Source organism: Aphis gossypii, chromosome X (genome assembly GCF_020184175.1).
Source record: "Aphis gossypii isolate Hap1 chromosome X, ASM2018417v2, whole genome shotgun sequence".
Taxonomy (NCBI): Eukaryota; Metazoa; Arthropoda; class Insecta; order Hemiptera; family Aphididae; genus Aphis; species Aphis gossypii.
Window position 1 is genome coordinate 53886845 of NC_065533.1, and position 17844 is coordinate 53904688.

General features: G+C 33.1%; 1 long non-coding RNA gene across 4 annotated transcripts; it reads left to right on the top strand.

The window, feature by feature from the left end:
* Nucleotides 1-347: 347 nt before the first annotated feature.
* Nucleotides 348-10403, top strand: LOC126552779 (uncharacterized). 4 transcript variants are annotated; one of them, XR_007606199.1, is made up of 11 exons: nucleotides 348-445; nucleotides 1854-2632; nucleotides 2736-2894; nucleotides 3165-3370; nucleotides 3952-4110; nucleotides 4627-4803; nucleotides 5544-5590; nucleotides 5863-6156; nucleotides 6341-6499; nucleotides 9458-9504; nucleotides 9583-10403. It is a non-coding gene; the product is annotated as an uncharacterized LOC126552779 (long non-coding RNA). The 4 variants fall into 4 exon arrangements; XR_007606200.1 differs by lacking the exons at nucleotides 2736-2894; nucleotides 3165-3370; nucleotides 3952-4110; nucleotides 6341-6499 and adding an exon at nucleotides 7363-7499 and having other exon boundaries at nucleotides 4692-4803; nucleotides 5863-6068; nucleotides 9458-10403; XR_007606198.1 differs by lacking the exons at nucleotides 348-445; nucleotides 1854-2632; nucleotides 2736-2894; nucleotides 3165-3370; nucleotides 6341-6499 and adding exons at nucleotides 3743-3848; nucleotides 7363-7499 and having other exon boundaries at nucleotides 5863-6068; nucleotides 9458-10403.
* The last annotated feature ends 7441 nt before the right edge of the window (nucleotides 10404-17844 follow it).

A 17844-nucleotide genomic window follows, 5' to 3' on the forward strand; every position in this document is an offset into this window, starting at 1 on the left:
TGGTTGCGGCAGATGGTTGGTTGGCAGCTGCTTACGATTTTTTTCATTCGGACAATAATTTTCCACCCATTTGGCTACCCTAATTTTTGATGCCTAGCCTGCATAAGCAAGCTCTTTTTCGAGTCGATCAGTAGAGTTCAGACTACCAGACCAGATACATGTTGGTGGTGTGTGCACGATCACATAAACAATATAATATATTACTAAATATAAGCTAAAGAAAGTAAGTAGGAAGTAATGAATAGTACTCACTTCTGTTTTGTTCTGTATTTCAATGCCGTTACGGTGATAATAAGCAATAATACTTATTATTTTAACATCATTATCATTTTTGTTATTAGATCCAAGAATATTATCACAGGGGACTCCGGGATCGGCTGATATATTCGCCATTGTGAGGAAAATGCTCATTGTTCACGTTTCGGCACCGTTCACATCTCACTATGTAAGTTTTATATTATATTATTATAATACAATTTTATTAAATAACATAATATATGTAGAGTAAACTTTGAAATTACGAACATCTGATAAGTTAATTATTTGAATTAATTATTTAACTTAACCCGAAGTTTTAACACCGTTAAACCGAATATCAAGCCACAAATGAATCAAAGTTCGAATCATATATTAGAAATGGCAACGATGTGCACGGGGTCAAATAGTATAAAATAATAGGTATAGCTAATAACAAATAATTGGTAATAAATAATAATTTTTTTATATTTTACATAATATACCTAGATCACTATAAAGTTTATTACCAATTGTATCCAAATAATCCAATTCTAAATTATATATGATTATAATATATCACACACATAGTATTACATATACTCAATAGTCAATACTTATCCTTTATACTTAGGTTTTTATTAATTTCATTTCATTTAATACATATATTTATCTTGTGTTAAAATGTTAAGTATACATGATACTTATTTTCTCTACAAAACTACAGTATTTATTATTAATAGTTTTTGATTTTCGCTAATCATTAAAGTAGATGTACTTTTTAGATTCTGAACGGAGTGATGAATGTATTGATTTTACAATGATGTGTGTTTTTTTTTTGTGTCTGTCGACAACATTTAGAGCAGTAAAAATGCTTCGATTTTTGACTTCAGCCCCTCTTTGAAAAGGAAATTGAATCTAGTTGGTACTTAAGGGGGTCAAAAGTTAAAAATTTTCAATATTTTTTAATTGAATCGGGAAAAACCCCAAAAAATGAGGAAAAAACGGGATTTTTTACGCAAAACCAGTTTTTGTTAAAATCGAATTTTTTATTTTGCAATAAATCAAAAACTAATCGATGTAAATACTTTATCATTCCATTCAAATTTAACCTACCCTACTCCGAAGTCTACCCCACCGCCTAATGTACAACAGAACGGTACGCACTTTCCGACTTTTTTTTTCTAAATGTGTTAAAAAATTCACATTACATATTTCACTTGTGTTTTACTAATCTCTTTATACTTTCATTTCCCAAACATGGTATAAATTTCAAAATAATTTAACTATTTTTGAGCAATTGACAACAAACAATTGAAATATTTGTATATTTTCCCCATATATGTCAATCAACGTCACTTTTCAATCGGTAAATAATTAAAATTCCTCATAATTATCTATAAATAGAACGAGGTTAAAGGTAACGATAGCGACTTCTTAAGACTTAGTAACACTGAAAAAAGTGGCATCATCATATTCCTTAATATAATGTACAGTATACACCATACCATTATTATTGGTTATTTATATATAGTGTGTATTGATATATTGTATATACTATATTATAATAAAATCCATGCTATTACATTGGTGATGGATCTTCGACCGTGGATTTGCAGGCTGCTCGTGTGGGAATATTGGGAAGAAAGGGGCTAGAGAATTAAAAATAACCAATTTGGATGCAGCTTCGTATATATTATATTCAACGTGGCAGGTCGCGTAACTTGTCTCCTCTGCACATTGTCGTCCGCGTTGCAACAGCAGCAAGCAGCTACTATACCGAAAAACTTCGCCACGACGCTTCCGATGCTAATCCGTTTCACCTTCAAAGTTTGTATCTGAAAAAAGAAACGGTGACGGTGAAAGGGATTAGGTTCGGAAGGATAAGCTTTGGAAGATTATTACTGGCGTTTGACAAGGGTATGTACTTATATGTGATTGTGTGTGGGTGTGTGCTGCGGCAAAAGGAGAGACGTTGCTGCGTAAACTATGTAACAGCTTTATAGAAGTGCGTAAGCTACAGTAGTTCGTATTGCTGAAAATTATATATAATAAGTCAATATATATTATTTATTTGTTTAATACAAAAATGCCATTTATTTTATACTACACGTCAATATACATTACTATTAATATTATATATTATTATTACAATTATGGTAGACGTCTTTTGTAACGTTTCAATGTAACAGGTCGCGTAACTTGTCTCCTCTGCACATTGTCGTCTGTGTTGCAACAGCAGCAAGCAGCTACTATACCGAAAGACTTCGCCACGACGCTTCCGATGCTAATCCGTTTCACCTTCAAAGTTTGTATCTGAAAAAAGAAACTTTGACGGTGAAAGGGATTAGGTTCGGAAGGATAGGCTTTGGAAGATGAGTACTGGCGTTGGACAAAGGTATGTACTATATGTGTTTTGTGTGTGGTATGTGCAGCGCGCAAAAGGAGAGACGTTGCTGCGTAAACTATGTAATAGCTTATGGTCGTCCTCGATTCAACAGCAGCAAGCAGCTACTATACTAAAAAACTTCGCCACAACGCTTCCGATGCTATTCTAGTTCAGCCACGACGTTTGTATCGGAAAAAAGAAAAGGTGTCGCTGAAATGGATTAGGTTCGGAAGGATAGGCTTCGGAAGATGAGTACTGGCGTTTGACAAGGGTATGTACTTATATGTGATTGTGTGTGGGTGTGTGCTGCGGCAAAAGGAGAGACGTTGCTGCGTAAACTATTTAACAGCTTTATAGAAGTGCGTAAGATACAGTAGTTCGTGTTGCTGAAAATTGTATATATAAGTCATATATATTATTTATTTGTTTAGTACAAAAATGCCATTTATTTTGTACTACACGTCAATATACATTACTATTAATATTATATATTATTATTACAATTATGGTAGACGTCTTTTGTAACGTTTCAATGTAACAGGTCGCGTAACTTGTCTCCTCTGCACATTGTCGTCTGTGTTGCAACAGCAGCAAGCAGCTACTATACCGAAAAACTTCGCCACGACGCTTCCAATGCTAATCCGTTTCACCTTCAAAGTTTGTATCTGAAAAAAGAAACGGTGACGGTGAAAGGGATTAGGTTCGGAAGGATTGGCTTCGAAAGATTATTACTGGCGTTTGACAAGGGTATGTACTTATATGTGTTTGTGTGTGGGTGTGTGCTGCGGCAAAAGGAGAGACGTTGCTGCGTAAACTATGTAACAGCTTTATAGAAGTGCGCAAGATATAGTGGTTCGTGTTGCTGAAAATTATATATAATAAGTCAATATATATTATTTATTTGTTTAATACAAAAATGCCATTTATTTTATACTACACGTCAATATACATTACTATTAATATTATATATTATTATTACAATTATGGTATACGTCTTTTGTAATGTTTCAATGTAACAGGTCGCGTAACTTGTCTCCTCTGCACATTGTCGTCTGTGTTGCAACAGCAGCAAGCAGCTACTATACCGAAAGACTTCGCCACGACGCTTCCGATGCTAATCCGTTTCACCTTCAAAGTTTGTATCTGAAAAAAGAAACTTTGACGGTGAAAGGGATTAGGTTCGGAAGGATAGGCTTTGGAAGATGAGTACTGGCGTTGGACAAAGGTATGTACTTATATGTGTTTGTGTGTGGGTATGTGCAGCGGCAAAAGGAGAGACGTTGCTGCGTAAACTATGTAATAGCTTATGGTCGTCCTCGATTCAACAGCAGCAAGCAGCTACTATACTAAAAAACTTCGCCACAACGCTTCCGATGCTATTCTAGTTCAGCCACGACGTTTGTATCGGAAAAAAGAAACGGTGTCGCTGAAATGGATTAGGTTCGGAAGGATAGGCTTCGGAAGATGAGTACTGGCGTTTGACAAGGGTATGTACTTATATGTGATTGTGTGTGGGTGTGTGCTGCGGCAAAAGGAGAGACGTTGCTGCGTAAACTATTTAACAGCTTTATAGAAGTGCGTAAGATACAGTAGTTCGTGTTGCTGAAAATTGTATATAATAAGTCAATATATATTATTTATTTGTTTAGTACAAAAATGCCATTTATTTTGTACTACACGTCAATATACATTACTATTAATATTATATATTATTATTACAATTATGGTAGACGTCTTTTGTAACGTTTCAATGTAACAGGTCGCGTAACTTGTCTCCTCTGCACATTGTCGTCTGTGTTGCAACAGCAGCAAGCAGCTTCTATACCGAAAGACCTCGCCACGACGCTTCCGATGCTAATCCGTTTCACCTTCAAAGTTTGTATCTGAAAAAAGAAACTTTGACGGTGAAAGGGATTAGGTTCGGAAGGATAGGCTTTGGAAGATGTGTACTGGCGTTTGACAAGGGTATGTACTTATATGTGTTTGTGTGTGGGTATGTGCAGCGGCAAAAGGAGAGACGTTGCTGCGTAAACTATGTAATAGCTTATGGTCGTCCTCGATTCAACAGCAGCAAGCAGCTACTATACCGAAAAACTTCGCCACAACGCTTCCGATGCTATTCTAGTTCAGCCACGACGTTTGTATCGGAAAAAAGAAACGGTGTCGCTGAAATGGATTAGGTTCGGAGGGATAGGCTTCGGAAGATGAGTACTGGCGTTTGACAAGGGTATGTACTTATATGTGTTTGTGTGTGGGTGTGTGCTGCGGCAAAAGGAGAGACGTTGCTGCGTAAACTATGTAACAGCTTTATAGAAGTGCGTAAGCTACAGTAGTTAGTATTGCTGAAAATTATATATAATAAGTTAATATATATTATTTATTTGTTTAATACAAAAATGCCATTTATTTTATACTACGCGTCAATATACATTACTATTAATATTATATATTATTATTACAATTATGGTCGACGTCTTTTGTAACGTTTCAATGTAACAGGTCGCGTAACTTGTCTCCTCTGCACATTGTCGTCTGTGTTGCAACAGCAGCAAGCAGCTACTATACCGAAAGACTTCGCCACGACGCATCCGATGCTAATCCGTTTCACCTTCAAAGTTTGTATCTGAAAAAAGAAACGGTGATGGTGAAAGGGATTAGGTTCGGAAGGATAGGCTTTGGAAGATGAGTACTGGCGTTTGACAAGGGTATGTAGTTATATGTGTTTGTGTGTGGGTATGTGCATCGGCAAAAGGATAGACGTTGCTGCGTAAACTATGTAATAGCTTATTGTCGTCCTCGATTCAACAGCAGCAAGCAGCTACTACACCGAAAAACTTCGCCACAACGCTTCCGATGCTATTCTAGTTCAGCCACGACGTTTGTATCGGAAAAAAGAAACGGTGTCGCTGAAATGGATTAGGTTCGGAAGGATAGGCTTCGGAAGATGAGTACTGGCGTTTGACAAGGGTATGTACTTATATGTGATTGTGTGTGGGTGTGTGCTGCGGCAAAAGGAGAGACGTTGCTGCGTAAACTATGTAACAGCTTTATAGAAGTGCGTAAGATACAGTAGTTCGTGTTGCTGAAAATTGTATATAATAAGTCAATATATATTATTTATTTGTTTAGTACAAAAATGCCATTTATTTTATACTACACGTCAATATACAATACTATTAATATTATATATTATTATTACAATTATGGTAGACGTCTTTTGTAACGTTTCAATGTAACAGGTCGCGTAACTTGTCTCCTCTGCACATTGTCGTCTGTGTTGCAACAGCAGCAAGCAGCTTCTATACCGAAAGACCTCGCCACGACGCTTCCGATGCTAATCCGTTTCACCTTCAAAGTTTGTATCTGAAAAAAGAAACTTTGACGGTGAAAGGGATTAGGTTCGGAAGGATAGGCTTTGGAAGATGAGTACTGGCGTTTGACAAGGGTATGTACTTATATGTGTTTGTGTGTGGGTGTGTGCTGCGGCAAAAGGAGAGACGTTGCTGCGTAAACTATGTAACAGCTTTATAGAAGTGCGTAAGCTACAGTAGTTAGTATTGCTGAAAATTATATATAATAAGTTAATATATATTATTTATTTGTTTAATACAAAAATGCCATTTATTTTATACTACACGTCAATATACATTACTATTAATATTATATATTATTATTACAATTATGGTCGACGTCTTTTGTAACGTTTCAATGTAACAGGTCGCGTAACTTGTCTCCTCTGCACATTGTCGTCTGTGTTGCAACAGCAGCAAGCAGCTACTATACCGAAAAACTTCGCCACGACGCTTCCGATGCTAATCCGTTTCACCCTCAAAGTTTGTATCTGAAAAAAGAAACTTTGACGGTGAAAGGGATTAGGTTCGGAAGGATTGGCTTCGAAAGATTATTACTGGCGTTTGACAAGGGTATGTACTTATATGTGTTTCTGTGTGGGTGTGTGCTGCGGCAAAGGATAGACGTTGCTGCGTAAACTATGTAATAGCTTATTGTCGTCCTCGATTCAACAGCAGCAAGCAGCTACTACACCGAAAAACTTCGCCACAACGCTTCCGATGCTATTCTAGTTCAGCCACGACGTTTGTATCGGAAAAAAGAAACGGTGTCGCTGAAATGGATTAGGTTCGGAAGGATAGGCTTCGGAAGATGAGTACTGGCGTTTGACAAGGGTATGTACTTATATGTGATTGTGTGTGGGTGTGTGCTGCGGCAAAAGAGAGAGACGTTGCTGCGTAAACTATGTAACAGCTTTATAGAAGTGCGTAAGCTACAGTAGTTAGTATTGCTGAAAATTATATATAATAAGTCAATATATATTATTTATTTGTTTAGTACAAAAATGCCATTTATTTTATACTACACGTCAATATACAATACTATTAATATTATATATTATTATTACAATTATGGTAGACGTCTTTTGTAACGTTTCAATGTAACAGGTCGCGTAACTTGTCTCCTCTGCACATTGTCGTCTGTGTTGCAACAGCAGCAAGCAGCTTCTATACCGAAAGACCTCGCCACGACGCTTCCGATGCTAATCCGTTTCACCTTCAAAGTTTGTATCTGAAAAAAGAAACTTTGACGGTGAAAGGGATTAGGTTCGGAAGGATAGGCTTTGGAAGATGTGTACTGGCGTTTGACAAGGGTATGTACTTATGTGTTTGTGTGTGGGTGTGTGCTGCGGCAAAAGGAGAGACGTTGCTGCGTAAACTATGTAATAGCTTATGGTCGTCCTCGATTCAACAGCAGCAAGCAGCTACTATACCGAAAAACTTCGCCACAACGCTTCCGATGCTATTCTAGTTCAGCCACGACGTTTGTATCGGAAAAAAGAAACGGTGTCGCTGAAATGGATTAGGTTCGGAGGGATAGGCTTCGGAAGATGAGTACTGGCGTTTGACAAGGGTATGTACTTATATGTGTTTGTGTGTGGGTGTGTGCTGCGGCAAAAGGAGAGACGTTGCTGCGTAAACTATGTAACAGCTTTATAGAAGTGCGTAAGCTACAGTAGTTAGTATTGCTGAAAATTATATATAATAAGTTAATATATATTATTTATTTGTTTAATACAAAAATGCCATTTATTTTATACTACACGTCAATATACATTACTATTAATATTATATATTATTATTACAATTATGGTCGACGTCTTTTGTAACGTTTCAATGTAACAGGTCGCGTAACTTGTCTCCTCTGCACATTGTCGTCTGTGTTGCAACAGCAGCAAGCAGCTACTATACCGAAAAACTTCGCCACGACGCTTCCGATGCTAATCCGTTTCACCTCAAAGTTTGTATCTGAAAAAAGAAACTTTGACGGTGAAAGGGATTAGGTTCGGAAGGATTGGCTTCGAAAGATTATTACTGGCGTTTGACAAGGGTATGTACTTATATGTGTTTTGTGTGGGTGTGTGCTGCGGCAAAGGATAGACGTTGCTGCGTAAACTATGTAATAGCTTATTGTCGTCCTCGATTCAACAGCAGCAAGCAGCTACTACACCGAAAAACTTCGCCACAACGCTTCCGATGCTATTCTAGTTCAGCCACGACGTTTGTATCGGAAAAAAGAAACGGTGTCGCTGAAATGGATTAGGTTCGGAAGGATAGGCTTCGGAAGATGAGTACTGGCGTTTGACAAGGGTATGTACTTATATGTGATTGTGTGTGGATGTGTGCTGCGGCAAATGGAGAGACGTTGCTGCGTAAACTATGTAACAGCTTTATAGAAGTGCGTAAGATACAGTAGTTCGTGTTGCTGAAAATTGTATATAATAAGTCAAAACATATTATTTTTATTTGTTCAATACAAATATGTCATTTATTTTATATTAAACGTCAATACATATTACTATTAATATTATATATTATTATTACAATTATGGTATACGTCTTTTGTAATTTTTCAATGTAACAGGTCGCGTAACTTGTCTCCTCTGCACATTGTCTTCCACTGTTGCAACAGCAGCAAGCAACTACTATACCGAAAAACTTCGCCACGACGCTTCCGATGCTAATCCATTTCACCTTCAACGTTTGTATCTGAATAAAGAAACGGTGACGGTGAAAGCGATTAGGTTCGGAAGGATAGGCTTTGGAAGATGAGTACTGGCGTTTGACAAGGGTATGTACTTATATGTGTTTGTGTGTGGGTATGTGCAGCGGCAAAAGCAGAGACGTTGCTGCGTAAACTATGTAACAGCTTTATAGAAGTGCGTGAGATACAGTAGTTCGTGTTGCTGAAAATTATATATAATAAGTCAATATATATTATTTATTTGTTTAATACAAAAATGCCATTTATTTTATCCTACACGTCAATATACATTACTATTAATATTATATATTATTATTACAATTATGGTATACGTCTTTTGTAACGTTTCAATGTAACAGGTCGCGTAACTTGTCTCCTCTGCACATTGTCGTCTGTGTTGCAACAGCAGCAAGCAGCTACTATACCGAAAGACTTCGCCACGACGCTTCCGATGCTAATCCGTTTCACCCTCAAAGTTTGTATCTGAAAAAAGAAACTTTGACGGTGAAAGGGATTAGGTTCGGAAGGATAGGCTTTGGAAGATGAGTACTGGCGTTTGACAAGGGTATGTACTTATATGTGTTTGTGTGTGGGTGTGTGCTGCGGCAAAAGGAGAGACGTTGCTGCGTAAACTATGTAACAGCTTATGGTCGTTCTCGATACAACAGCAGCAAGCAGCTACTATACCGAAAAACTTTGCCACGACGCTTCCGATGCTAATCCATTTCACCTTCAACGTTTGTATCTGAAAAAAGAAACGGTGACGGTGAAAGGGATTAGGTTCGGAAGGATAGGCTTTGGAAGATGAGTACTGGCGTTTGACAAGGGTATGTACTTATATGTGTTTGTGTGTGGGTATGTGCAGCGGCAAAAGGAGAGACGTTGCTGCGTAAACTATGTAATAGCTTATGGTCGTCCTCGATACAACAACAGCAAGCAGCTACTATACCGAAAGACTTCGCCACGACGCTTCCGATGCTAATCCGTTTCACCCTCAAAGTTTGTATCTGAAAAAAGAAACTTTGACGGTGAAAGGGATTAGGTTCGGAAGGATAGGCTTTGGAAGATGAGTACTGGCGTTTGACAAGGGTATGTACTTATATGTGTTTGTGTGTGGGTATGTGCAGCGGCAAAAGGAGAGACGTTGATGCGTAAACTATGTAATAGCTTATGGTCGTCCTCGATTCAACAGCAGCAAACAGCTACTATACCGAAAAACTTCGCCACAACGCTTCCGATGCTATTCTAGTTCAACCACGACGTTTGTATCGGAAAAAAGAAACGGTGTCGCTGAAATGGATTAGGTTCGGAAGGATAGGCTTCGGAAGATGAGTACTGGCGTTTGACAAGGGTATGTACTTATATGTGTTTGTGTGTGGGTGTGTGCTGCGGCAAAAGGAGAGACGTTGCTGCGTAAACTATGTAACAGCTTTATAGAAGTGCGCAAGATATAGTGGTTCGTGTTGCTGAAAATTATATATAATAAGTCAATATATATTATTTATTTGTTTAATACAAAAATGCCATTTATTTTATACTACACGTCAATATACATTACTATTAATATTATATATTATTATTACAATTATGGTATACGTCTTTTGTAATTTTTCAATGTAACAGGTCGCGTAACTTGTCTCCTCTGCACATTGTCTTCCACTGTTGCAACAGCAGCAAGCAGCTACTATAACGAAAAACTTCGCCACGACGCTTCCGATGCTAATCCATTTCACCTTTAACGTTTGTATCTGAATAAAGAAACGGTGACGGTGAAAGGGATTAGGTTCGGAAGGATAGGCTTTCTAAGATGAGTACTGGCGTTTGACAAGGGTATGTACTTATATGTGTTTGTGTGTGGGTATGTGCAGCGGCAAAAGGAGAGACGTTGCTGCGTAAACTATGTAACAGCTTTATAGAAGTGCGTAAGATACAGTAGTTCGTGTTGCTGAAAATTATATATAATAAGTCAATATATATTATTTATTTGTTTAATACAAAAATGCCATTTATTTTATACTACACGTCAATATACATTACTATTAATATTATATATTATTATTACAATTATGGTGGACGTCTTTTGTAATGTTTCAATGTAACAGGTCGCGTAACTTGTCTCCGCTGCACATTGTCGTAAAATGTTGCAACAGCAGCAAGCAGCTACTATACCGAAAAACTTCGCCACGACGCTTCCGATGCTAATCCATGTCATCTTCAGCGTTTGTATCGGAAAAAAGTAACGATGGCGATGACATGGATTAGGTTTGGAAGGTTAGGCTTCGGAAGATGAATACTGGCGTTTGACAAGGGTATGTACTTATATGTGTTTGTGTGTGGGTGTGTGCAACGACAAAATGAGAGACGTTGTTGCGTAAACTATGTAAGTTTTATAAAAGTGCGCAAGATATAGTGGTTGGTGTTGCTGAAAATTATATATAATCAGTCAAAACATATTATTCTTTTATTCAATACAAAAATGTCATTTATTTTATACTAAACGTCAATACATATTATTATTAATATTATATATTATTATTACAATTATGGTGGACGTCTTTTGTAATGTTTCAATGTAACAGGTCGCGTAACTTGTCTACGCTGCACATTGTCGTCCACTGTTGCAACAGCAGCAAGCAGCTACTATACCGAAAAACTTCGCCACGACGCTTCCGATGCTAATCCGTTTCACCTTCAACGTTTGTATCTGAAAAAAGAAACGGTGACGACGAAAGGGATTAGGTTCGGAAGGATAGGCTTCGGAAGATGAGTACTGGCGTTCGACAAGGGTATGTACTTATTATATGTGTTTGTGTGTGGGTGTGTGCAGCGGCAAACGGAGAGATGTTGCTGCGTAAACTACCTATGTAAGTCACTAAGTCTTATATTATATTATTAAAATTCAATTGTATTAAATAACATATATGTAGATTACAACTTTGAAATTACAAACATCTGATAATTTAATTATTTAATCCAGAAGCATTAATTAATGTTCGATAGATTTTAACATTAAAGAATAATTATTTAACTAACATTAAATTTTATAGGTAATATTTTTATAGAAATATAATATCACTTCCTAACTTTGTACTTAAATATCGGCCCCAGTATATTTTAATATATTTGCCTACTTGAATATTTGTCATTGTTATGTAAATTACATTAAGGGTTACGAAATCAATATTTTCCTTCCCATTTTTCAGACTTAGGACTGGCAATATAATTGTATTATTGGTATGGTTGAAAATATTGGTTATGCTGTTTTGTTTATGATTATAAATATAATATTAAAAATAATTAAAAATGTGTATAGTGAAAAAAAGTAGTATTATAAAAATTCGAATTAATATACTGGTAAAAACTTATAAAAAAATATTCTCGCATATATAGTCTAATTGATGAGTAATTTTTTTTTTGCTTGCAATTCATATATTTTGTCATGTATAAATGTTTCTTTATCAGTAATTTTTTTGCTTTTTGTTCCCTGACTTCTTAATATAATATACGTATCACATTGCATGTTTTTTAAAATTTCAATAAATTTAAATATGTTTGGGTGTGATGAATTTAACGAACTGTTTAATTTTTTATGAAATGATTCACAATTATTTGTAGTGCGCATCGTTGAGGACAAATTCAGCCCATATCTGTGGTGGAAACTCTGCGTCGTCGGTTATATATGTTTCTAATATGTAGTCGGTAAATTGTACTGTCCTATTATCTGGTGGTTGCAATGCCATTATATCAAACGCAAAACAATCTTCAACCATATCATTACTTAAAAAAGAAAGTCGAAAAAATAATTTTAAAAAATTACTTATATCGGTATTATTTTTTTTGTAATCATTACTTAATCCTAGTCGCTGTATTTTTCTGTACCTATTTTGACCAAGGTGAAATCTACACCCTTTTACTTTAATTGAAGGCCAAACATATCTTGCAGCATTGTGAATAGTCTTTTCAAAATCGGCATACAACCGAATAGGATTAAATTGTAAGTCATTTTTGTATCACTCTATAGCTAAATATTGAAGCGCTTGTAAATAACAATGTGTAGTCTTCGAAGGTAATAAAATATAAACGAGTGAAACATAAGATTGGTGTATTGGCGTATTGCACAATGAATAGTTAATAATTGATGGTATAATTTTGGGCAACTTTTGAATGACGTGTAATGTAGAGAAACCTACTACATTTGTTTCTTTACTATTTACTAACAAAAAATTTTCATTTTTATTTGTTTTGAATTCCATTTTGTCAAAAATATTATGTAATTCCAAAAATGTGGCTGGTAATTTTGATAGTATAGAAGCTCGAGCATTGTGTAAATTTCTTTTAATCAATTTTACGTCTTGTGTAGTTAAAGATTCGACATCAGCATTTTTTTAACTCATTATGAATAATTTTAGATGGCCTAGTAAAAATATCATCAACGGCTTTTCTTTTTAAATTATTATTAAGTTTTTGACGATTTATAATTTGTTCCGAAAGTTGTAGATGGTTAAGATCTTTAAAGCTATCTCTACATATACTATTATTATTAAATTTTAAAAAACACTTACACGTTTTGACTGTACAACACCAACGTTGATGATCATTGTTCAAAAGTTTTTGAAAACGAAATTTGAAACCATCAATTATTTTTAACGTTTATTTTTTTCACTTTTCATAACTTCCGTTGTTATTAAATTTAAAAAAAATACAAATACTAATTTACCAAATATTGTAAATACTGTAGACCAATGTAAAAATTCGTGCAAAATATTTCGATCAAATGCACACTGGCGGCTAGTAATATTATTTAAGTGAGCATCAAGTGATATCCTTATCGATCAATATTAAAGATAATATAACCAGCCGACCATAAATCAGGATATCCCGGGCGCAATTTACGTACATTACAAATATACCCGGGCCGCAATTTACGTATGTATAAATATAAAATGTATACTCAGGCCGCAATTTACACAGTATATAACTATGACCTTTTTTGCGGGACGCAATTTACCAACTCCGTAAAAGACAGAAACAACACGTGCGGGTATAGCGTCCTCTTAAAATAAATAAAAAACTAATAATAAGAGTACCTAACAATTATAGTCCACTGAATACTGATTTATATTTATATTGTTACAAGTCGTGGTGTGGCACACGAAAAACAATTTAATAAAATGTTATAATTTAGGTAACAATTATCTTTAAATGTTGGTTAAATGATTTATAAAATGTATTTTACGTGGCTTAAAAATCTGGAACGATATTGTGTCTTTGAGATATTATTAATTAACTGTGAAAGTGAAATATTATGACTATAATATGAGACGATTTTTATGATAATATGTACCTAAGTTATATTATAGATAAAATACTTAATTAGTTATACCGAGTAAAATTTAAAGAATATAATTTAATAAAATGTTAATATTATAAATTAATATATTTAACTTTACCAAGTAGGAATCTTGGATTTTGGATAGAACGATTGGACGACAAGCTATTTTGCTGCAATTACGGTGCGGTCAATGCAACTATATACCTATACATATTGTTGTATTAAGATTTAACGAACTTCAATAATTATTAAGCAATAATAAAACAAAACATTTAAATAGGTTAAGATAACAATAAATTGTGAAATATGGTGTTGATAAACTTTTATATTTTAGCTAGCATAAGTAATCTAGTAATCAAAACATAGTAGTAAGAAATGTAAATAAAAATTGTTATTAATCGGGTTAAAATAATAATTATGTAAGCTAAGGTGTATGAATTGTAAATTTAGTATATAAGAGATATGGTTAAGGCAGCAAAGGGATCAGTGGTGGTGATCGTGTGACTCGATCACCACCGGACGTCGTGTTCAAATAAAGTACTTTGCGTTATTTTGTGTTTAACTTTATTTTGGTATACGTCCGAGTAATCGGCGTATACGATAATATACATATATATACCTATTTTGTTTCTTACCAAACTCGTAAAATACATGTTTTTATAATACCAAGTAGGTACTTATAAATATTAAGCGACAAGAGAAGTTTCAAAATTTTTAAAATGGATTGAATAAACATTTATTTATTAAAAAAATCGTTACATAATAATCAGTAGTGTGATTCTGACCACGCAAGGTACCTATATATTATAATATACATACTTAAAAAGCCAATATTATTTGTGATTTGACACATGAGTAATTACAGACAAGATTAATGGACTGCGTAAAAATATGCTTATTAAAATATATATATGTTAGTATGCTACTGACATCTATATTAAACCAACTAAATTTTAATCTGTTAAAACGTGATTTAACATTCAATTGTATTCAAAATGAATTTAAAAAAAAAATATTGGACCAGGGTATGTATTAAATGTATTAAACGTATAATTAATATATTATGTAAATATCATATGTAGGTATTGAACATTTTTGATGATATACTATACTACTACATCATAAACGAATAGATGAACTTCTATTTTTAACCAATATATTTCATCAATTATTAGTTCATCTATTAATAAATAGCCTTAAAGGTAATAATATAAGGGTAAAAGATTTTTGTTCTATTTGAATATTTAATAGGTAGGTAGTATTTATTAACTAGATAGGTACTCATATATTTTTAAACGTTAGTAACCTACTCAATACTTTAATATTGCAGACAGTCTTGACATTTACAGACTTTAGGTAGGATTAGTAATATTGCATTAATATTTATTTTATTAGTTTACCGAGGAGAACAGTAAGTCAGTCTAATTTATTTCTAATTCGAGTTTTAGCCACACACACTGGCAACAGCATAACTTATAGATAGGTATTTAAATCAATCCATGATTAATAAATTATTCATCTATTTCATTTCAATATGACCTATTCGATGAAAGTTAAAAGTACCTATTTATAGTTCATTTTTTTAATTGCAACAAAATGGATTTTATTGAAAATGATAATAATTGGTAAACAGTCTTGATTTTTTCCGAAATTCATTTTTAAAATTTTTATTCATTATTAAATCACCATAAGTTAGTTATCTTAAGTCTTAACTAGATCCAATGTTCTATCAGAAACCCACACTCAAAATAATATATTGATGCATTTTTAGTTCTCCAAATCGTAAAAGATAAAAAAAAAAACGACATTGTTGTATAACTAATTCTTATATACATTCATTTGATTTATGGACAGAACCCCCATAATGCATTTCCAGGTTTGACATTTCTCTATCAAAAAAAGGATATAACAATAAATAACGATAGACAATAGAATAAAACAATTAATTTCCAAACTGTATATGTTTTATATATATATATATATATATATATATATACTGTATATAGCTTATAAGTTATAATAATTGTACTTTGTATACAAGCAAACTTATTTTGATCCATATTATTATAGATTTTATCAAATAGTTGATATCTATATTGGTATCTATAAAGATAAATAGCCCTGTGGTTGTAGTATTAATTTTTATTGTTACAATTATTATTAAATAACATTTTATTGATTTTTACTAGTCAAGCCTAGATGTTTCTACTCCACCCACCTAACTTGTGAAATCGTATTTAAATTTTATTAATGTAATATTATCAATTGTGATGCAATATTTTGGGGTCATTTCTCCATCCAATTTTGGTCTTAACCATGTTTGAACTTATATATCTAGTTTAAGTACGAGTGAATATGACATGCAAAAAACAATTCATGCCCATAAAGCCAATTTAATCTCAATGTATAGGGTATTGGATGGGGAAATGTTTTACAGCTTATATAATGGGAAATGGAAATGGACAGTGACCCAGTACCATTCATTTGTTGCTCCACTCAGATTTATAACTTACTGGAAAAGTCAATTCCAAGTAAACATGAGTATCATAACAAATTTCAATGTTTCCAGAAGTCTTATCTGGTTAATACAATTGTCAGTAGAATCTTCATCAGTTGGGTATATTTTGATGGTCAAATTTCTTTAAGTTTAATTTTTTTATGGATATTTTATTCAATATTAACAAATTAAATGTATATTGTACATTAATTAAAATTTATCAATTATAAATCAATTAACTCAATATTAATTAACTTTGAGTATCTTTTAGAAGATATCTAATCAAAATTCTTATGTCCAATAAAATGTTCTAATAATTTTAACAACATATGTTGTGGTTAATTAACACAAAAATATTAAGTTTAACTTGCAGCATATACTTATGCTATTTTATCTAACTATAAATTAATTCAAATTATCTTTAGTAGCTAAGGTACCTATCATCAAAATGAAAGAAGTTTTTAATAATAAGACATTTTAAAATAATTTAAATAACTAAGAACATAATTAGATAATTATGATACAAATAAGTACCCCGAATGAGTTTATGTTATAAATACAATTAAGCAATTACAAATCAAATGATTTCTTAAAAATAAAAATGTTTGATTACCAGTATAGTTAATATATTAAACATCAAAACAGTTACATTAAAAATTATTTGACATACTAAATAGCTGTTTACTTATCTAATATATAAATGTGAAAATGAAAACCTTTGAGTGATATGTTCTCGGAAACTACTGAACCAATCGTTTTGATTTTTTTTTTAAATTGAAGAGCTCATTGTGGAGAAGGTTCTTACGGACGAAAAATTTGTAAATGTATGTAAATATAAAATACTAAAACTATCAAATATTATGTGTTCTATTATTATAATATATAACTGTGTATAGACTCAATAATAAAATACAAAAAAAAGAAAAAGATTTTACATTTAACTTTCAGAGCTAATTATTTAATAGATCAATTTAAAATATTAGTACAGTACAGCACTTTACTGTTTTAATGTTATTATGGAACTGATGGTATTAATAATAATATTAGAGAAGAATCTTATTTATTTTAATTAAGTAAATAAAATAAGTAATACAATTAATAGAACATTCATATAGTATATTGTTGAGAATCAATAAAATATACATTCAATTCAATATACTTTTTGCATTACATAATTAAACATTATGATAAATGGTATATATAATACATAAACTTAAAGAATGTAAGACGAAACATACCACATACAATAAGTAAACATAGCACATTATAATAGCATACAATTATTATAGCATTTTATAAGAATTAAAATTTATCGTAATTCAAATATAACATTAATTA